This window comes from Octodon degus, unplaced genomic scaffold (assembly GCF_000260255.1).
Source record: "Octodon degus isolate 3935 unplaced genomic scaffold, OctDeg1.0 scaffold00003, whole genome shotgun sequence".
NCBI classification, from domain to species: Eukaryota; Metazoa; Chordata; class Mammalia; order Rodentia; family Octodontidae; genus Octodon; species Octodon degus.
This window is the reverse complement of record NW_004524579.1, coordinates 10,627,232-10,647,057: the sequence shown is the minus strand read 5'-3', so window position 1 is coordinate 10,647,057 and position 19,826 is coordinate 10,627,232. Positions and strand designations below refer to the sequence as shown.

Below are 19,826 nucleotides of genomic sequence, written 5' to 3'. Positions count from 1 at the left end.
GAGTTTGAAACTTATCATTAATTTTCTAGAAGAGGTTATGTGAATCGATACAATTCTTCATTATGATTGCTGCACATGAATCTTTTTAATAGAGGTAAATGTTTGCTAATAATTAGCCATTTGTCTGAGAATCTAGGGAGCTCTAGAAATTAAAGCTAAACTGTTAAGAAACACTAGAAATCACTTCAAACAAACAGTAAAGCATGATTGAACAAGAGTTGACAAACTTATTCAATTATAGCATCTTGGCAAATTTTCTAATTTAAAATCAATACATGATGAAAAGACAGTTTTGCTCCTTAAGAATGTAGTTACAAAACAAACAAACACACAACTTTAAAAAGAGCTTTCATCTTATGGCCTCTCAGTTTTAATGGCTCAAGAAATGGATGTCTACATATGGCCTTGTGTCAAATCAATAAAGATAACTAAAATTTGGAGATATTTTTTAGCTTTAATATTTAAGTGGGATGACAGCCCATAACAAAAAGGACTGAAGCAGATGCAGCTAAAGTGACTTTAACAGAAAGAATTTCAGTTATCAGAAGTAACTGCCTATGCCTTAGCATGCATTTTAACACAAAATAATGGAATTACAGGGCTTTTTAATGATTTCGCTTATCTATACAGGTCTATTCCTCTTCTGCGATACACATTTAACCATTTCTGGTACCGTTGAAGAGGGAAGTCTGGGTAAGAGATCACATACACTATTAGCTTTAGTTTTGCTTTTTTGTCTTTTCTCAGTTTCTAGCTCTGTTTTTTCCCCTTTTTTTCTTTCTTTTTTTTGCAGGACAGTTTCAATAATTAATGCCTTGCATATTGTTGTCTTCTTAGTGGTTATTCATAGTACAAGATGCAGGCATGATATCCTGTCCACAAACACTATTAGAACAAATCTTTCTATTCATTGAATTAAGAGAAAGTAGTTGTATATCTATCCTATTTTGAATATAGAGATAAAAAATGGTCCTTCTCTTTGATACAAACAGGCCATTTAAAAAAAATGTATTTAGTTTAGGGTCTACAGGGTCACTACACAAATCAGACTCATAGTGATTTTCCTATTACTTCTCTGTCTTTTGCCTAAGATCAGGTATAGTGAAGTGATTCTCCTGTTTTCAGCCTCCCAAGTGCTGGGATTACAGGTGCATGCCACCATACCCAATCTCAGTCACTGTCTCAGTGATGGAGGTTGAATCCCAGTCCCTGCATCTGCCTAAGCAGGTGCTTTAATCCGCTGAGCTATCTGGCTGTCCCAAACAGAGCATTTTCTACTTTCTGCACTGTCAATTTTGAGAATGTCAAACTTTAAAACATTTTTTACCTAGTATTCTTTTTATTTTTTAAAGAGAATAAAAATTAGTACTATCTTCACCAACTTGGAGAACTTCTTATTCTCTAATAAAAGCAGCATACGGTTGTGAAAATATTTTATGCTTTGAAAAGCAGATTCACAGTTCATCCTGTATGCAAAACAAGGGAGAAAGTGAAGAGTGAACCCAGAAGCATAACCGGTTTACAAATGTGAGCTGTTACTGTAATGGTTTTGATATTTGCCATCATGGAAACAGTTCTCTTTATTTGAAAACAGAAAATTGTCTTTAATACTGACTCTAACTCCTTCGTCAAATTTGGAAGGTAATCTGGACACATGAAAACCAAAGACTTAGGAAACAGTAAATAACTGAGCATAAGTGGATATATCAATATCTAAATTTACTGTTTTTGAAGACAGTGTAGTAGATGACTCAACTAGGGATAATTCTTTGGCTTTTATTCTAATCATTGCCAGTTAAAAGCAAATAATTGATTTTGACTAAGAATGTCTTTTCCAAAGATTTTCCTGTAGGGCAACACTGCAGATGGATAGTGAATGTACCGCAGTGACGGTGGGATTCTGCTCCTCGTTAGTTAGACTTTTGTCTTTAAAAGCTGCCAAGATAACTTTATATACAGGAGAGAGGCTGCACAGGATAATTCTTGGCTAAAAATTAGTAAAGTAAGAGCCTACGGCCTGAGGAGAAAGTTAAGAAACCAGAGTAAAAACTCAGAGCAAGGAAGCCAAATATGTTATTAAGAAGCAGAAACTCCCTTTTTCATGAACCGGCTCTGTGCATCTGGAAGCCTTCCTTTCAATGCAAGCTGCCAGGGTGACAAGTAAACAAGGCAGGAGGAGGCTGCTGTGCTGTGGGAATTGACGCTGTACCAAGCCACACTGAATTGTTTACATTCGGCTCTTACCAGCCTCTGAGCAAAAGGGTTCATTTTACCCTTGCCCATATTGTGCTTACTTCTATTTTTAAATCCTCTAGCACATATACAGCCACAGTGTCTCAAAGAACAGGATGCTGGTGGAAATACGAACATGTTGCAAGAATTATAGATAAAACTAAATGATGCCTGTTGGTGGAGGTTTGCAGTAATATGATACAGGAAGAAAAAAAGGCCACACATAATAACAGCACTAAATAACATGAGAGAACTTTGCTCTACTGCTTAATTTCATATGAGACAAATAGCTTTGGACCGATGTCACTAACAAGGCGTTCTCTAAGAAAAGTGAACTATTTTCAAGGAACAAAACAAGGAAAAATTTTGCTGTGTTTCAAGATAGTCCTCAGGACACTAATTATTGTATTCTTATTTCTATCTTTCCACTTTTCTTTTTTAAACACACACAAACACATACACACACAGCCATGGAACTTTAAAAGTTAATAACATTTTAAACTTTTCAGTAAAGAACAGATGAAATCAGAGATGGAAGCTTGGGAGAGAGGACCACAGAAATCTGCCCTGTGCCCTGTGGGGGTGGGGATGGGGGTGGCAGTGAAATTCCAGCTTGCAAGTTATGCCACTGCCTCGGAAGTTAAGAGTTCAGCTTCACAGATTCAATCGTACCTTACCTGGTTTTGTAGTTAAATTCACCAACATGCCCCTAATTCTTCTGCTGAAGTACTACGTATGCTGAGAGCTACAGTATTTGACCTTATGCATTTCCACAGAAGAAACTCCAAAGTAACCTTTAACTTCAGTAAAGAGCTGTGTTCATTCTTCTCCTGGTGCTCAACACACAGCAATCTAATACACCTCATCATGTGGCCCCGTTACCATGGTAGCAATGAATCCAGCTGCTGAAATACAAAAGACTGACAAAAAGTTGCTTTTTTCCCCTCCACCCACCCTGACAAAGTCAGATTTTTTTCCCTTCTGTATGACAAGTCTAATTTGAATATGTTTCTCTTGCTGACTCAACTTCATGAGGAAGGAAAAAAAAAAAAAAGAAAAGAAGTAAGGATAAAAGGTCTCTTGAAGCATTTAAAATAACTAATGAAATAACTACATAGTTTTAAGATCACCACTAATCTCTCAAAATACTGATCATTATCTCCTACTTCTGCCAACTGAGTATTTTTAAATGCCAGTTACTAGCTCAATGGGAAATAATCCCACAGTCTCTTCCAAAACATTAAAAAGCACATTAGATTGTTCAGTAAACCCAAATGCTGCAAACATCACATTAATATATGAAGGGCTGGTCCAAAAGTTGTTGTTTTTCTGGAGCAAACAAAATCACAGTTTCAGTGTAGGAGGTAAAATTCTTCATTTTCTTTTTACCAAAGTCCTCTGTTTAACCATTAATTAAACATATTAGGTTTCAGTCTGATGGAAATTGATTGAAATTTGGATCTATAGTGGTAAGGCTTGCTAGGATCAATCCAACTGTACACTCAAGGGGCTCCAAATGGAAGTAGGATCTTGGCATAAGGACAATGTCAATGACAGTCCAGGACTGCCAGGTCAAGCTCTATGTGGGTGAGATGTGCAGAGTCACCCTGAGTTTGGAGTCTTGGCGCCTGCAGCAGGCTCTGACATCCTTCCTGTCACCACACCGCCCCAGCTGGTGTTCGTCCTGGAAGGTGGCACCTGGCTTCTCCTTGCCGCTCTGCTGCTACACAGCCTTGCTTGCTTCGCAAACTTAGCTCATATTTCGGAATGATTTGTTGGCATGCCTACCTTCTTCGTTTAGACGTGAGGTCTCTAAAGGAGAGGAACTTTGTCTCACTCAACTTTTATACCAAGTCACCAGCAAAAGACTTGTCCTTTGGTAGGGCTACTTTGGGAACAGACAAAGAAGGGAATCACCGCTTCACCTTCTCGGGCGCGCTGGAGGACACTGGGCTCTGCCACTCCTTGCTGCAGTGCAAGCATGCAGGGCACGGCAAGGCTTTTCCCCGACGCGCTTCACCAAAGGAGAAGGCCAAGGAGAGGAGCTCAGGACGGGAACTTTAGAGGACAGAGGAATTGGGGAGCAGTGGGGCAGGGGTGTGTGAGGGCAGTGGGGAGGGTAGATACAATCACAGTACTTTATTTTCTGTATGAAAAGGTCACAAGGAAATGATTTCAAAATTCATATCCCCTAATGAGTGTACTAGCTTTTTAAAAAAATAATTTTATTGAGAAACAAATAGCAATGAGACCGTTTCAAAACCGATTACTAGCACAATTTCAATACTTAATACATTGCATATTGTTGTCTTAGTGGTTACTCACTGTGCAAGATGCAGACATGATATCCTGTCCACAAACACTATTAGAACAAATCTCTCTAGTCACTGAATTAAGAGAATGCAGCTGTATGTCTATCCTAACTATTTTGAGTATACAGATACAAAATGGTCGTTCATTTCTATCCCCCTTTTTTGGTTAGTTTTGTCAGAGAAGGGTATTCCACTGTCATTTAAATATTGTAGGTGCAACTGTGGTGCTAAGCACTTGACATAGGTTTCAAGCCTGGGTTCTGGCATACAGCCCTTTATGATCAGGGATAGACTGTTTATCTTCTGTAAAACTCAGGTGACTCTTGTGTAAAGTACCTAGAGTCATGAGAAAGGAAAAGTCCAACCGTGAGCTCAGAATACCTAGCTGCTCAGTGAATTGTGGCTGATATTATTGAGTTAAAGTTCCTGACTTTGAAACAGAGTGATAATGACAAAGCTAGCTGGCACCTGACTTTTCCTGGCTAATAAAATTATTTTTAAACCAGATAAACATCATCAGACATGTGATTTGCACAAGTTTGGATAACAACACAGTATCAATAAAGTGGCCATTTTCATCAAATAGGTAGGGGACAGCTTCCTCTGACCTGCAGACTCAGAGTAGAAGTTAGACACATATTTCCAGCACTAACTGGATGGCAGGAAGTCTTACACTCGACAGGTAAATTTTAAAAAAATCTTTAGATTTGAATGAAAAACACAATCAGTTCATTGCAATATTTATATTGGCTTCTTATTGGTCATGTCTTGTATTAGTGGTATTTTTCAAATTATAGAACATACAGAATCTTCATTAGAAAGGGCTTAAGAGTGGAAATTATGTTACATAGATCACATTTTTAATAATTTACTAATATTGGATTAACAATAGTTTTGAAAAGGTCACCTTGCTCTCAGTATAAATTGCTTACCAATATAGGCTTTTAGCTGCTTTTCTCCACAGTCATCTAGTTCAGGAAATTACCTGACAAGAAAGCCTACTGCGTAAGAAAATTAACATTAAAATCTCTTTGAACGCTAGGCTGCAGAGCAGCAGCCAGGGGTTAAAATAGCCTGTGGCAGAAAAAATAAACAAACTTTCATTGCAGGAAGTTGCCAGAAAGAATAAAATGAAATATTATGCATTGCAAGATTACTCTATCACCAAAAACAGAAAGAAAAACCCTACAACAAATCAGTTTGAGACGATTAAAATAGCCTTGGCACTGCTGCAACCCTGCAAAATCCTGAAGTGTCCTGACTCACGGGGGTGCAATCCTGTAAAATGTTTGAGGCAGAACAGGCAAAAAGGCAAAAAGCAGCCACAGTGGAAAATTAGCACCCACTAATCCTCCTCAGGGCAGCTGATGAAGGAGAGACAAATAGAACCAAAATTTGAATAATTCATAACTATTCTCACTTGCAGTTGGCTGAATCAAGAGACTTTCGTGGTTTGCTTTCATTTTTTGGGTGAGTTTTCACCCTGTGCTGCTTTATTCTTGCAGATAGGTGGCCATTTCGTGTATCTCATTCTTCCGCATTCTGCAATCTCAAGAGCCCATCAGTTATGGCTAATAAACATGGGCAATTCATTTGTCAGATGTTAAGGCAGCTTGTTTGCTTTATGATCAGGGAATACGACATCAGTATGTTTGATTTCACAAAATTTTAAATCCCTTCAAATGTTAGGATTAACTTCCTTCTCTGGGTGAACAGATTTTATAATATAAGCTGTGCTTGTGTGATTCACTTAATCGCCTATGAAGAACCCCATCATCCGGGAAGAAATGGTGTTGCCAGACAGGTGATAACTTGGAGTGTACCTCAGGAAATTGACTTGCCAGGCTCCAGCCCGCAGAGGCGGGGAGGGGACTGGGGAGGTTATTTGCTTCGCTGATCACTCTTCCAAGAGCACCTAACTACCTACAACTCAGAGTAAGGCCACAGACTCAAAGGTCACTAGCGTAAATTAAGCAGCATGGCTACGAAAAGTACTGACTGCTGAAGTTAATGAAAGTAGGAGAGGAGAAAATAATCCGAGTTTCTACAAATGCCATTTTCAGGCTAGATTTTAAAATAATTTTTTGTCTTTGAATACTTTACTCAAAAAATATACTTTACAGAATATTTTATTGTTGGGGCACTAGTTTCTATGAACATAAGAAAATTTGTTAACAACAACAGAAAGATTGTGTTCTACTCAGCAATTTTTGGAAGAACATAGTTTCTTGGGCCACTGTCAAAAGCTGACCTAAAACATTAATGAGAATAATATCTATTTATTCATGAAAAATTCTTTTGAGAAGACAAGACTGTTGCTTACTATCTCAAGTTTTACCAATAACAAGATACTTTATTTCAACAACCTTTCTGGGCATTACATTGGGTTACAAAAACCTATCCGATAATTTTCTACTGTAAATTTGTACTTTAACATAATAATAGCAGGCTGTGCACCTCAGTAGCTGCATCTGGGGCATACAAGAACCAATCTTTGTATTTATCCACTTGACACTAACAAACAGCAAAGTACACATATGTGTGCACAAGTGCCAAATAGATTTTTACCCACATAATGCTCCATATAGCAGGTTTTGCATATGTGTCCCTGAGCATCATGGGGGTGAAATATACCCAGACCATTCTTCCACTAGGTAAACACACTAAATGTCACATTGGAATGTGGGTGTGGCTCACAGTAGCTGTGCCTGGAGAAATCAGGAAAGCAGTTCCTCACAGTGGCACAGGGGAAAACAGAGGTACAAGTTCTGGAGGAAGTTGAAAATGAATCATTAGGTAGTATCATGCATGGTGATGATGACTTTGACAGTGGCTATGTGAGCCAAAGTTCCTGTGACAGTGAAATGGAGCAAAAGTCACCCAATACAGATGCAGGGAATGAAGACCTCTTGCAGTCAGATGACAAAGAAAACACCAATATGAGTGTATACTTGACTAATGTTGCAAAATGGCTACAGTCAAATGGAATGATCCAGTGTTAGAATAAAGTCCAAAAATATCATGAGGATCTTGGCAGGGGGGAAACCTATTGGGTGGGATGCCAGCTCTGCCATTCAATGTTGGGAATTGTTTTTAACAAACGAAATGCTACAAGATTTTGGGAAATACACAACTGACGAAATATAAGTAAACCATTCTGTATGCGCTAATAGCCATACTGAAAATGTGTTTCTTAGGACATCTCACTAGCTAAACTGAAAGCATTCATAGGTCTGTTTACTTAGGAGTACAGGAATATGAAAGACAGATAGAGAAGCCATGGGTGTGGGCTTGAAGTCTGTAGAATAAAAATGACCTCAAGGAGATTTGGTTTTCTTCAAAATTGCCTGTAGTTAGTCATACTCCCAGCAGTTGAGAGGCTGAGGCAGGAGGATTGTCACCGGCTCAAGGCCTACCTGGGGTATATAATGAGCTCAAGGCCAACCTGAACTATAAAGTGAGAATGTGAGTAAAAAAAAATTGCCTGAGCTTTGATGACAAAACCACTGTCAAGAAAGAAAGAGAACTGCTGATCTGGTTGTTATCTGTCCATTGTTTGTGAGGTTTGTGGCTAATTGTCAAGGGGTTTACATACTATCTGAATATATGGACATCTCCCAGTATTTGCTAGTCACTGTAACTTTAGGCAGTATAGGCTAAAAAAACCTTCACAACATGGTATATAAAGACAAGAGAGGCTAAAAGAATGGTTTCCTACACAGGAAAGGAAAGCTAAGCATGTGTGCTGGCAATGTAAGTGATATGTATGTGTGGGATATGGAGTTGTCATGTGTGAAGGGTGCCTTGGGTGTGAAAACTGAAGCAAAGATTATTGTTGTGGTAGAATTCTATTGGTATTTTCATGGTAGTTCATATAGGAATTTATTTCATGGTAGTTCATATAGGAATAAATTTCTATAAATTTATTTCTATAAATATAAAAGATGCTATCTTTTATATTTTAGCAAGCACACAGCTAATATGAAAATGTTAATTCTTATTCTAAACACAATTTAACACTTTATTGATATTTTACATTCCTGTTAACTACACATTGTATGATATAATAAGAACCTCCTGAGGAAACAGCGAATCAGTGAGATGTCAAGTACGTCCTACAAGAGGACCAGGAAAGCAAGACACATGTGCTGTGAGTGTGAGAGATGCATGTGTAAGGAACATAGGTGTGAGTGTAAGAGATGCATGTGTAAGGAATGCAGGGCTGCCACCTGTGAAAACTGCCTTGGGTGTGACCACTGAAGCAAAGGTTATTTTTGTTATAGCGTTCCCTTGGTCTGTTCATTGTAGTGCATAGAGGAATATCTTGGTTGTGTTATTTTTTGGACTTTGTACACCAAAACACAGTCAATATTGAAAATTTTGTTACTTTTTATAAACTAAATAAATATTAAAAACTTAATACTTTATTTTTTTCCTCTTTAGGTACTCATTGCTTAATAGAATAAAATTCATAAAATTAACATTAATAATTCATCAATAAAAATATTTTAAATAATAGACATGGATGTTGCATACCATCATAATGCTGTTTTAGCCATAATGGCCTTGTATCTTGGGGTTGCAATCTTTTCAAAATGCACATCCCTCTTTTGAATTGTATTAATGCTGCTACATATAATAAGATTTTTAAGTGTTTTCCTACTGTAGTGGTTGATACATTGTGTCAGCTTGGCTGGATGACTCTGGGGTGCAGTTCCAGCTGGTGGGGGTGCCGTGGGGGTCCCACCCTGGGACACAATTGGTTCTGCCCCCAGAGCAACTCGGCACAAAGAGACCATATAAAGGGCTGAGGAAGTAGTTAATGTTCCACTTCGTCAGAGGAACTTTAGTTGTGGCATTCGGCTTGGACTTCATCACCTGGCTTGCAGCGCAGAAGTCTTCTGCCTCCGGCTTGGATCCTTTGCCTTCTGTCACAGACTCTTCAGCATCTATCGCAGACTCTTCAGCCTTCCGTTGCAGACCTATTAGCTGATGAGTAGAGACTTGCACGGAACACTGCAATGGGCTTCAGACCTCAAGACTGAATTCTTCAGTCGGGTATGCAGACCCCTCTGCATGCTCCCTCATCTGACTCTGGCTGACTGTCGTAAGCCAATCTTGTAATTCCTTATACATTGTATATCTTGTGTTAATATCTGTTCCTTATATTATATTTGTTCCTCTAAGTAAAACCTTGACCAATATACCTACAATGAACACAAGATAGAAACACCTATTTTTTTTTTAAAAAAGCTAAGAAATTGATAGCTGCATATCATACAGACATCTAATGTGAATCCTGAGCCATCTTGACTTATTTAATTATGGACATGGATCCCCAAACTTCTGTTTTAGTGTTTTTCATTCCTTTAAGTTTCATAATTAATTATACAATTATATTGCAATTTATCCTTAGCAAAAAATATAGTAGTTTTTTACACTTAATAATAGAAGCTATATGCTTTTCTATTTTCTTGCTAAAAGATAATACTCTTTACTTAGTGAAAGGACATATAAATGAAGTGTACTAGAATATTATACATTCCATGAAAATGCTTTTAATAGTTGTATAAAATTCTACTATTTAGATGTCAGAATTTATTTAATTATCTTTTATTGTTTAGCATATATTTAGCATTTTCTAGGTTTGTTACAATCAGTATGAAGTGGGAAGGAAGAAATAAAGATAGGTAGAGGGGACAAGGGTGCTTTATTTTACAACTATACGTTTAAGACAGCTGCAGCTTTAAGACAAAATCCCTCAAGTTTACAATGCCTTTCTAAATTCCTTGGCCTGATTTTCTTCTAGGGCTCATCTTCCAGCACATACTTTCTCTCCTTCCTTCATGTGTACTTCTTAGATTCTGCTTAATACATCTGCCTAGGTCTCTTACTGACATATACTGAATTGCTTTTCCTCTGATGAGAGTCCACCTGCCTACTCCATAAGGGGTGTTTTGGGGTTCCCACCTTTCCTTTGAGGTGCCCTCTTCAGGTGGTGACAAATGTAACATTATTTATAAATGTGTGGTTGTATTTAAGGATATTCTCTTAGAATAGACTTCCGGGAGTATGGGAGATGATTAAATTTAAATTACAAAGTCTAAGCAGGGGATTTCAGAATTCATACAATCCACACCTATAATTTTGTCTACTATCCATCTTATTGGTTTTACCAATAAGGAACCTGAGCTTTTGTACTGTGAGATAACTTGCTTCTAGTCCCACCATGAATTGTTCTAGTGATAAAGAAAAACAGGGACCTTTGTGAGTCCATTTTATAAGTTTTATATTTTTTCATTATTTATTTCTTTATTTATATTAATTTTAATGAGAAAGAAATAGCAATGAGTTTCAAAACAGGTTAGTAGGTCAGTTACGATAATTAATACATTGCATATTGTTTTCTTCACAGCAGTTATTCAGAATACAAGATGCAGACATGATATCTTGTTGAAACACTACTAGTACAAATCTTTCTTCTCATCAAACTAAGAGAAAATAGCTGCATATCTATCCTATTTTGTATATACATATATATATATATATATATATATGTTCACTACAAAATGGTCCTTCATTTATATCCCCCTTTTTTGTCTACTTTTGCCAGAGATGGGTGTTCCATTATCATTCAAATATTGTAGGTGTTTGAATTGAGCAAAATAATCCAATATAGTCCAATGATCCATAATAGTAGTGGGTTATCAGCAGAACTGGCAATGTCAGAAGTTGTTGACTTGAGCCTTTTACAGCTCAGCATATTAATATGGCTTTACTTTTTATATCTCATGATTATACTTTTCTGCTGGATGGTTAAGATCAAGTTAAAGCAAAAAATATAACTTTTGTATCTGATAAGTTCAGTCAAATCCCCTCAGGATTTACTCTGAAACCCTGTACCACAGTTTGTCAGTGCCAGCCATGTGGATCAGTCATGGCTATTGCTTGACCAATTTTCTCTCTGTGAAAGCCTAAGAGAATGTTTTCTCTCTAGGTGACTCTCCTTAGGCGCATTATACATCATGCATCACTTACCTCTGTGGCCTCATAATCTCCTTGAACAGAAAAGTTGGGACACCACTGAGTTACAGGATGTTACAGTACAGGTTCTCTTATGTCCTGAGTCCTCACTGGTCTTGAAAGGCTAGGGCCAAAATATTGGCTATCCATGTAGCCTTTTTTATTTCCTCCATAATTTTATTGAGAAATAAATACCAATGAGACAGTTTCAAATCATATTGGTAGGACAGTTTCAATAATTAACACATTGCATACTCTCTTCCTAGTGGTTATTTGCTGTATAAGATGCAGACATTATATACTATTTACAAACACTATTAGAAAAAATCCCCCTATTAATTAAGACAATGTAACTATACATCTATCCTAACCATTTTGAATACACAGACACAAAATGGACATTCATCTGTATCCCCTTTTTTGTTTAGTTCCATCATTTGAATATTATAGGTGTGTGAATTCAGCAAAATATTTCAAAAGAGTCCAGTAGTCCATAATAGTATTGGGTCTTCTGTTTCACTGGCAATGTCAGAAATTGTTGACCTGAGTCCCCTACAGCTCAACACATCACCATGACTTTACTTCTTATGCGTCGTTTTTATACTTTTCTGCTGGATGGTTAAGACCAAGATAAAGCAAGACCTATGCAACAATAGTTGTAGCTTTTGGATCTGATAAGTTCAGTCAAATTCCCTCAGGCTTTATACTGAGACCCTGTACCTCAGATTGTAGATCCTTTGTCAGTGTCAGCCATATGGATGAATCACGGCCATTGCTTGGCCAATTTGCTTTCTGTGAAAGCCTGATAGAATATTTTCTCTCCATGTGACTCTCCTTAGGCACACTCTACATCATCGATCACTTTCCTCTTTGGCCCCATAATTTCCTTGATCAGAAAATATGGGACACAACTGAGTTACATGTTGTTACAGTACAAGTTCTCATATGTCCTGAGTCTTAAATTGACCTTGGAAGGCTAGGGCCAAAATGGTGGCTTTCCTTGTGACCCTCCTTTTTCTCTAATTTTTGATCTGCAAACTTAGGTTGTTAACCCTCCAGAAGAGAAGCTTATTGTTATGACCATACAACCTAGACTGTTAAGCTTAACCTCACTATCTGTCTGAATATCAATCATCTTACGCATAACAAGGAACAGGTATTTTTCATCAACTATTGAAATGCTAAACTTTAAGTCCCTACAGAATATGATGAAAAAAATCTAAAAAATTAGAATATATTTTAAAAATTGGCATGAAGAATTATATCATTCTTATGCTTACACATAAGTCCGAAATCTAACCATATACAACCTTGTTGCAGGACAGTCCCACAACACTCCTTTTCCTGTCTCCTGCCTTCATTCACCACACCCCTCTTTTTGAACAGTCATCTATCTGAGAGACAACATGGCAGCAACTGGCATGTCATGACAAGCTGCCCATATTCAGAAGACCAGAATGACAGGCACTCCAAACATGAACCTACTATTACAAATTTCCATCTTCAGTGCAGTTACTCAGTTCACAGGTATCAGTATATATACTTAGTCAGAGTGAGAATCCTTGCAATTAACTGCTAGATTCAAAAATCTTCTGAAGATTCTCAGGATCATTGCCTTACCCATCTTGTGCATATAACTGTATGGCTTGCCACTGTCATGTTTCCTAGCTCTTCTCCTTTCCCTCTCTTGATTAGTTAAGTCCTTGAGATCCTGCTTTCCTTTTACTTGTATTATACCTTTCTATTTGTATTTCTTCTTTTGAGTTCTTATACTAGGGAAACTATACGATATTTACACATGGGGGTCTGGCTTATTTCCTGAGTCCACTTTATATCTTATGATTTTGCTGTGCCACCTCTAAAAAGCAATATAGCCCCATGGTGCTGCCTTCCCCCTTCTAGTTTAGTGTCATCTGTGAAGTTCTGGATGTGTGTTGGGGAGTCTAGATCACAGGTGGGACTGTCCCCACCCGTAGCACCAAGGACAGAGCTGCCATGCTTCCTGCATGTGGTGGTGGAGGCACAAGGACTTGAGTGCAGTAGGGTGTGTGGGGACCATGCCCATGTGAGGGCCCATGCGTGGGAATGTCAATGTGCATACCTATCAGCAGTGAAAAGAACGACGTCCAAGGCAATGGTAGGAGATGTTTGCCAAATAAAGAGGAGGGAAACTGAAAAATACATAAAACAGAAATAGGAGTTACTTGAAAGTGACTGAAATTTGTTTTGTATTGATTATGGATAAGCCACATGACAGAAGGTATTGGGCCAACTTCCTCCAACAGCAAAGCAGAATGGATAGTGAAAAATAAATATGGTTCCAGAACAAAATCTGCCTGCTGGACATCAATATAGAAAGATGCCAAGAGTACTGACAGGTCAGGGTTCTCCTAGTTACTGAGCTCAACTCGATATGAAGTTGTCAGTGATCTGTTATGGCCTGCATGTTCTGACCTTATAGTTTAGTAGGAAGCAGCAGGTGTGTGTGATTTGGGTGGTAGGCTGTCCAGTTACTAAGGAAGATTCTGCCTAGTCATCTTGTGTGGCAACCATGTAGCCTGTGAACCAAAGAACTAAACCATGAGCCAAAGACCACAAGTGTTTTTCCAGCTGTAATGATATCTCTCCTTGATATAATGTATTCTTTCTCAGCTAGGGAGCAAAAGATTTCTGAAAATCAAGTCTACCTATGAAGTCAAGAAAAAAGGCAGATTTCTGAGAGCTTACTTTTAGAAGAACTCAATGTCTTAGTCTTACTATACACAGTACTAGATATTATTTCTTGGTTTCTTCCACATGGTTTATTCTAAAATGAAATGACTTAGTCTAATTCAGTAAATTTTAATTAAATTGTTTCCGAATGTACTTACTGTACTAGATATAGCCAAAGAACTATAAATGGCATATAATCTAGATGGGGAGACAAGAACTTGGGCAGAAAAACATAACTGTAGATGTAAAAATACGTGGGAAAGAATGTAATCAGCTGATTTGAGAGTAGACAGACAATTTAATTTAGCTTAGGCAAAATGGTTAGGAGAGGAAAACCACCCCCCACCTCCAGCTTATTGTTGGTGTGATAGATGTGCTTTCCCGGGTTCTTCTACCTTGGCTCGAGGAGGTGGAACACAATAGCGCAGCACACAGTCTAAACTCTGTGGCAGCAGGGACACCACAGGTACCCTTTGACCATATTCAGTGACCAAGATTAGATGTAGAAGTGATAGAAGCCATCGAGGTTCTGCTTTCCTTAGTGATGACGCTCCCTGGGGAAGGCACAAGGAATTTAGTCACCAGTGAGTGGGAGGAGGCTAGACTGTGACCGCCTGTCACATAATACGTCCAGACACAGTGTGGTGGTGGGGACTGGAAACAAAGGTGAAGTCATACACTTTTAGGCATGTGATCAAAATGTATTACTGATGACAATTATGATAAAATATTATGAGTATCAGGAAGAGAAACAAGTATTCAAAATTATGGTAGCACTATACAAGAATAAATTATTATTGAAAACCACAGATTAAAAAGCAGTTGGAAAGCCTATTAGGTGATCCAGCAGAAAAGAAAAATATATATAGTTAAGAAAACAGCAAAATTACCAAAAGTGGGGATACAAATAATATGAAGAAATACATATTATTGAGAAAACAGATGAATGATAAATATTTGAAATTTTTTTCTATGTACTTAAATGAAGTCCAGTATTGACTTGAACAAAAAGTGGTCATTAAAATATTTTATGTACATTGACCATAATATACAGGTGTCAGATACTTTGGGACCTTCTTGTTGTCCATGGTGATAAAAACTGTGCCAGCAGGGACAGACCATCTGCTGGGTCAGAGGTCAGCAAAGTTGACCAAATGGCTCCTGAGAGTGAGCCTGTGAGTCAGTCCTTGTAACCCTGGACAATCCCCCCTCAGATCAACACATTCTGGTCAGAGCCTCACAGCGACATGCGAGAGGGAGAAACTGGAGAAGGTACCATGGCGAACAATAAGCAGGAAGCGAGGTGGAGTAGATGCCTGTGAGGGAGGCGAGGCAGCTTCCCAAGGGAAAGCCACATTAAATAATGGTGAACAGGTGTTGCTCAGTTTTGACTGAAGCCCTGACAGTTTGCTTTTGCTGGGTTAGACTGTGGACAGGACTTCCTGATGTAATATAAGAATTCTGGCTCACACGCAAGTTAGAAAGATAGCAGTGTCCTACATTGACATGAAAAAATTTTCACAGAATACTAGCCACTTGGATTCAACATCCTTGACATAGCATTTTACCTCCAGTGAAGATGCAGCTGTGTGCTCCCCAGCACCATGGTGGAGCACAGAGAAACCCTACATCACACACATTAGACGCTGTTGTCTGGACCATTTATATTGTCATATCTGTAGTAACAATATACAAAGGACTGAACACGAAGTCTGTGTGCTACATCTGTTTGAAACATTGTAAAGTCTTTTATAAATAGTGCAGTCCAATTAAAAACAAGTAAGAAAAATTTTTCTAGTCATTAGTCCCACCAAAGTTGACATCAAACCAATTCACCCTCTTACATCTGTCTCTGTGTACATAACTATGTAGCTTGATTGTAAAACAAATTGTCACTTGGGAAACTGCAGTTTTACATCCTCAGGGAGGCCACAGACTTTGTGACTCTTTCTGAAAAGAAATTGCTCTTTATTTCAGCAATAAATTTTGCTGGGCCTATTGGTTACATAACACTAGTTTGGAAGAGGGAGGCGGAAGGAAAAGAAGTTCAGGAATTCTATGTAAACACAAAGATAGCAAGAACACTATGAATTGTATAGTTGCAGAATTACAAGTTATTGGCTGGAATGAGGAAAGGACTAGAAACTAGGTGCAGGGAGAAGGACGTGGGGGCTCCAATATGGGAAGCAGGTTTACACAAAGGGAGCTTCCAGTGTGAAGGGAGACATCTTGTAACCATGATGATTGAGGAGGAAACAGTCATTTTGAGACCCCTTCTGAATGATAAGTCTTGCTGTTTAAGGAATAATTATGCTGACGATCAGCTCAGCTTTAAATATTCTGACACCATGCCTCTTTGCTATGCCTGAGATTTTAGGATACGTTTGTGAGTCTCTGATTCATACTGAGTCTGGGTGCATGTTGGAAGGGAGGATGAGGAAAGAACGTCCTCCTTGAGGTGATATGGTGGATCTCAGACCTCTGTAAAGCAGGGATGTTGAGACGACAGCTATGAAGGATGGGAAGAGGCATCCCAGGCAAAGGGAAGAGCACAGGCGAGGTCCAGGAGGGGACAGAGCATGGTGTGACTGACTGAGGAACTGAAGAAGATCAGTGTGGCCGGAGCTCTGGCCTGAAGGGAGGGATCATGGAGTGAACCTGGCAACGGTGACAGGGACGGGAACTTTGTGAGCCACACCAGAGATTCTGAAATTTATTCCATATGCTGTGGAAAGCTTCTGAAGGATTTAAGATGATAGTGATATGATCCAACTTCCAATGTGCAAAACACCACATGGCCGTGGTGTGGAGAATGGACAGGACGGCAGCAAGAGTGGATCAAAGGAAGCCAGTATGGAGGATAAATGATAATGGTGGGATAGAAGCTGACAATGGAGACACAAATGGACATGCTTGGAATATAATGTGGATGTAAGAGGACAGGAATCAGTCTTCATGCGGGGGAGGATGGGGGAGAATAAGGTGGAAAGAGAAATAAGCGAAGATGCCATTTCCTACCATGCAGAAGCTGGAGGCAGGAACACAGGGAGTGAGTGCCAGGAGGGACAAGGTGTGTGTGAGACATGCTCAATGTGAGATGTTGCACAGGCCTTAAAAGCCTGAAGATAAGACAAGCGTGTTTAGATAGAGAGATAGATGTGGAAGTGGTAGATTCAAAAGGACTTTTTAAAGTCAAAGGAAAAGAAGAAAGGACTTGCATAGAGAAAAATGTCAAGACTCCTCCTCAGAACAGAAGATCCAGAAAAGCGATGTGCCCTCTAGAAGCCACCACAAGGACACCCTCCTCCTTCCCTCCATGTTTCCGTCCCTCCTTTCTTCCCTCCCTTACTCCTTCTTTCCTTTCTTCCTTCCTTTCTGTCTTTTTTTTCACCAGAAAGGAAGGCCTGCTTGACTTCAAAGCTACTGAGAAGTTAAGTAAGATGAAAATGGAAAAGTAGTCATTGGCTTTGGCACATGGAGATGAGACAATGACGACTCTCATGAGAAAAATGAATGGGAGGTAGAAGGTGAGGAAGCAGACTCAGTCTGTGTAGATGGCAAAATGTTTGAGAAACTCGGATTTGAAGGAGAGTAGCAGTAGGGAAGCAATTGAAATGAGTTGGGGGACTATTCCTAAATACAGGAGATTCTTGGAAATGGTTTCATGCTGGATAGTCCACCAGTGGCAGAGAGAATGATGATGATGAGAGAGAAAGTGTCTGATTGAGAGTGCTCCACCCTTGAGGACATAATGGGGGCAGGATGGAAGGAAGTGCCTTTCTGCACAGCAGGGCGAGGGTAGCTCAGGGGGGCAGAGGAAGGCCTATTTGGAGAGTTGAGAATGGAAAGAAGATGGCTTCTGTGGTCTCGAAAAAGTAAGGAGCAGGGTTGCTAGTTCACAATGAGGAACACGGTTTGTTAGGAAGCCAGAAGTTAGGAAGAGAAACAATCACTTAGTTATTGTGGAGATGGTTTGTTCAGAGCCTGAAGAAAACAAAGGAATGAATAAGAAAATATTGTCCTCTCTGCCTGATGGTCTTTGAGCTGAGATATTCTCCTCTCTTTATAATTTGGCTGGAATTCATCCTGTGCTTTGCTGGTCCTCAGGCATTTTGACCATGAACTTGGAACTTTTTTCTTTTCATAATTGTGATAGGCACACATGTATATTATTCTGTTTCTTTGGAGAACATCAACTAATACAAGTAGTACCCCTCAAAAATTCATATTCACTCAGAAACTCAGATTATGACACCTTTTAGAAATAGTTTTTATAATCAGATAAAGATCAGGATGAGCTCACACTGCATTATGGTGAGCCCTAAATCCAATTACTATTACACATGTAAGAAGAGGGGAGGATATAGACAGAGACACACAGAGGGCAGAAAGCCCTGTGAAGATCCAGCCAGAGACTGGAGCCATACAGTGACATGCCCAAGAATTCCAAGCATTTCTGGAGCCTAATGGAGAAGTTAGGAAGCAGCAAGGAAGGATCCTTCGTTAGTGCCTTCATAGGGAAAATGACCCAGCCCAAATCTTAATTTCAGATTTCTGCATCCTGAATTAGGATGAATAAATTTATTTCTTTTATTTCCTTTTTTTTGTATTTAGTACAAGGTCTACAGATCTCACTACACAGATCTGACTTATAGTGATCTTCCTGTCTTCAGCCTCCCAAGCACTAGTATTATAGGCGAATGCCAACACACCCAGTCTCAATTGCCACCTCAGTGCACTCCAGGGGCGGGCCCAGCACAGCACCTTTGCCTAAGCAGGTGCTTTAGTCTGCTGAGCTATCTAGATGCCCCTGAGATGAATACATTTCTATTGATTCAAGCCACCAGAGTCCAGAGTGGTAATTTGTTATAACAGCCATAGAAAACTCAGGGAGTTCCCAGGAAAGATCTCTTCACTCAAAAAAGACTCAGAGGGAGAAATTAAAAACATTGACATCACAAAGAATAGCCAACATTTCTGCACGGCTGGGCCACTGGCTGAGTGGAGTATCAAGGCTGAGGAAGAGCTTGAAAAGATACTGGAGTTGTGCTAGCCACCACTAGAGACTTGTTGAGAAGTGGATGACAGATCTTGTGGAGGAGCAGGCCAAGGCAATGATGAGTTAAGAAACAATGCTGCTCTCTGAAAATAGTGTTTGCACTTTCTTTTCACATTTTTTTCATGCCGTAGATCATAAGTATTTTTTTTAAAGAAAGTATTATCTAAAGTGAATTGTCTGCTTCCTGTTTCACAATGTCCAACATTTTCTAGGATGCTTTGTTGTTCCTGCCTAATTGACGCCCTTGATCAAATTCACTTAGGGGCAGCAGGTGGGTGGCACCTCTGACAGCACTTACTAGCTCATCAGTCCTACAGAGCACAGAGCACGTTGCCTCCTCTCGCAATGCTTGTTGCTTTAGGATCTCTCCAATTCATACAAACTTTTGGTGCCTGATGTGACTTTCTATACACTTAGCATCCTTTTCTGGAATTCCCCCCTCCATCAAAGTTGGCTTCTTTATATAAAAGGCCAAATAAATTTCTCCA

General features: G+C 39.1%; 1 protein-coding gene across 23 annotated transcripts in view; it reads right to left on the bottom strand.

Annotated features, from left to right (window-relative positions):
* The window catches only part of Dtna (dystrobrevin alpha), a 407,896-nt gene that overhangs the window by 197,954 nt on the left and 190,116 nt on the right, over positions 1-19,826 (bottom strand). For 3 of the 23 annotated variants that reach the window (XM_023714203.1, XM_023714222.1, XM_004623574.2), the window contains exon 1: positions 2,910-3,126. The exons of 18 other annotated variants lie outside the window; for them this stretch is intronic. The gene's annotated coding sequence lies outside the window, so the exon portion shown is untranslated. Of the gene's footprint in view, positions 1-2,909; positions 3,135-19,826 lie in introns of those variants that run through there. 2 more of the 23 variants (XM_023714214.1, XM_023714187.1) reach the window with 2 other exon arrangements.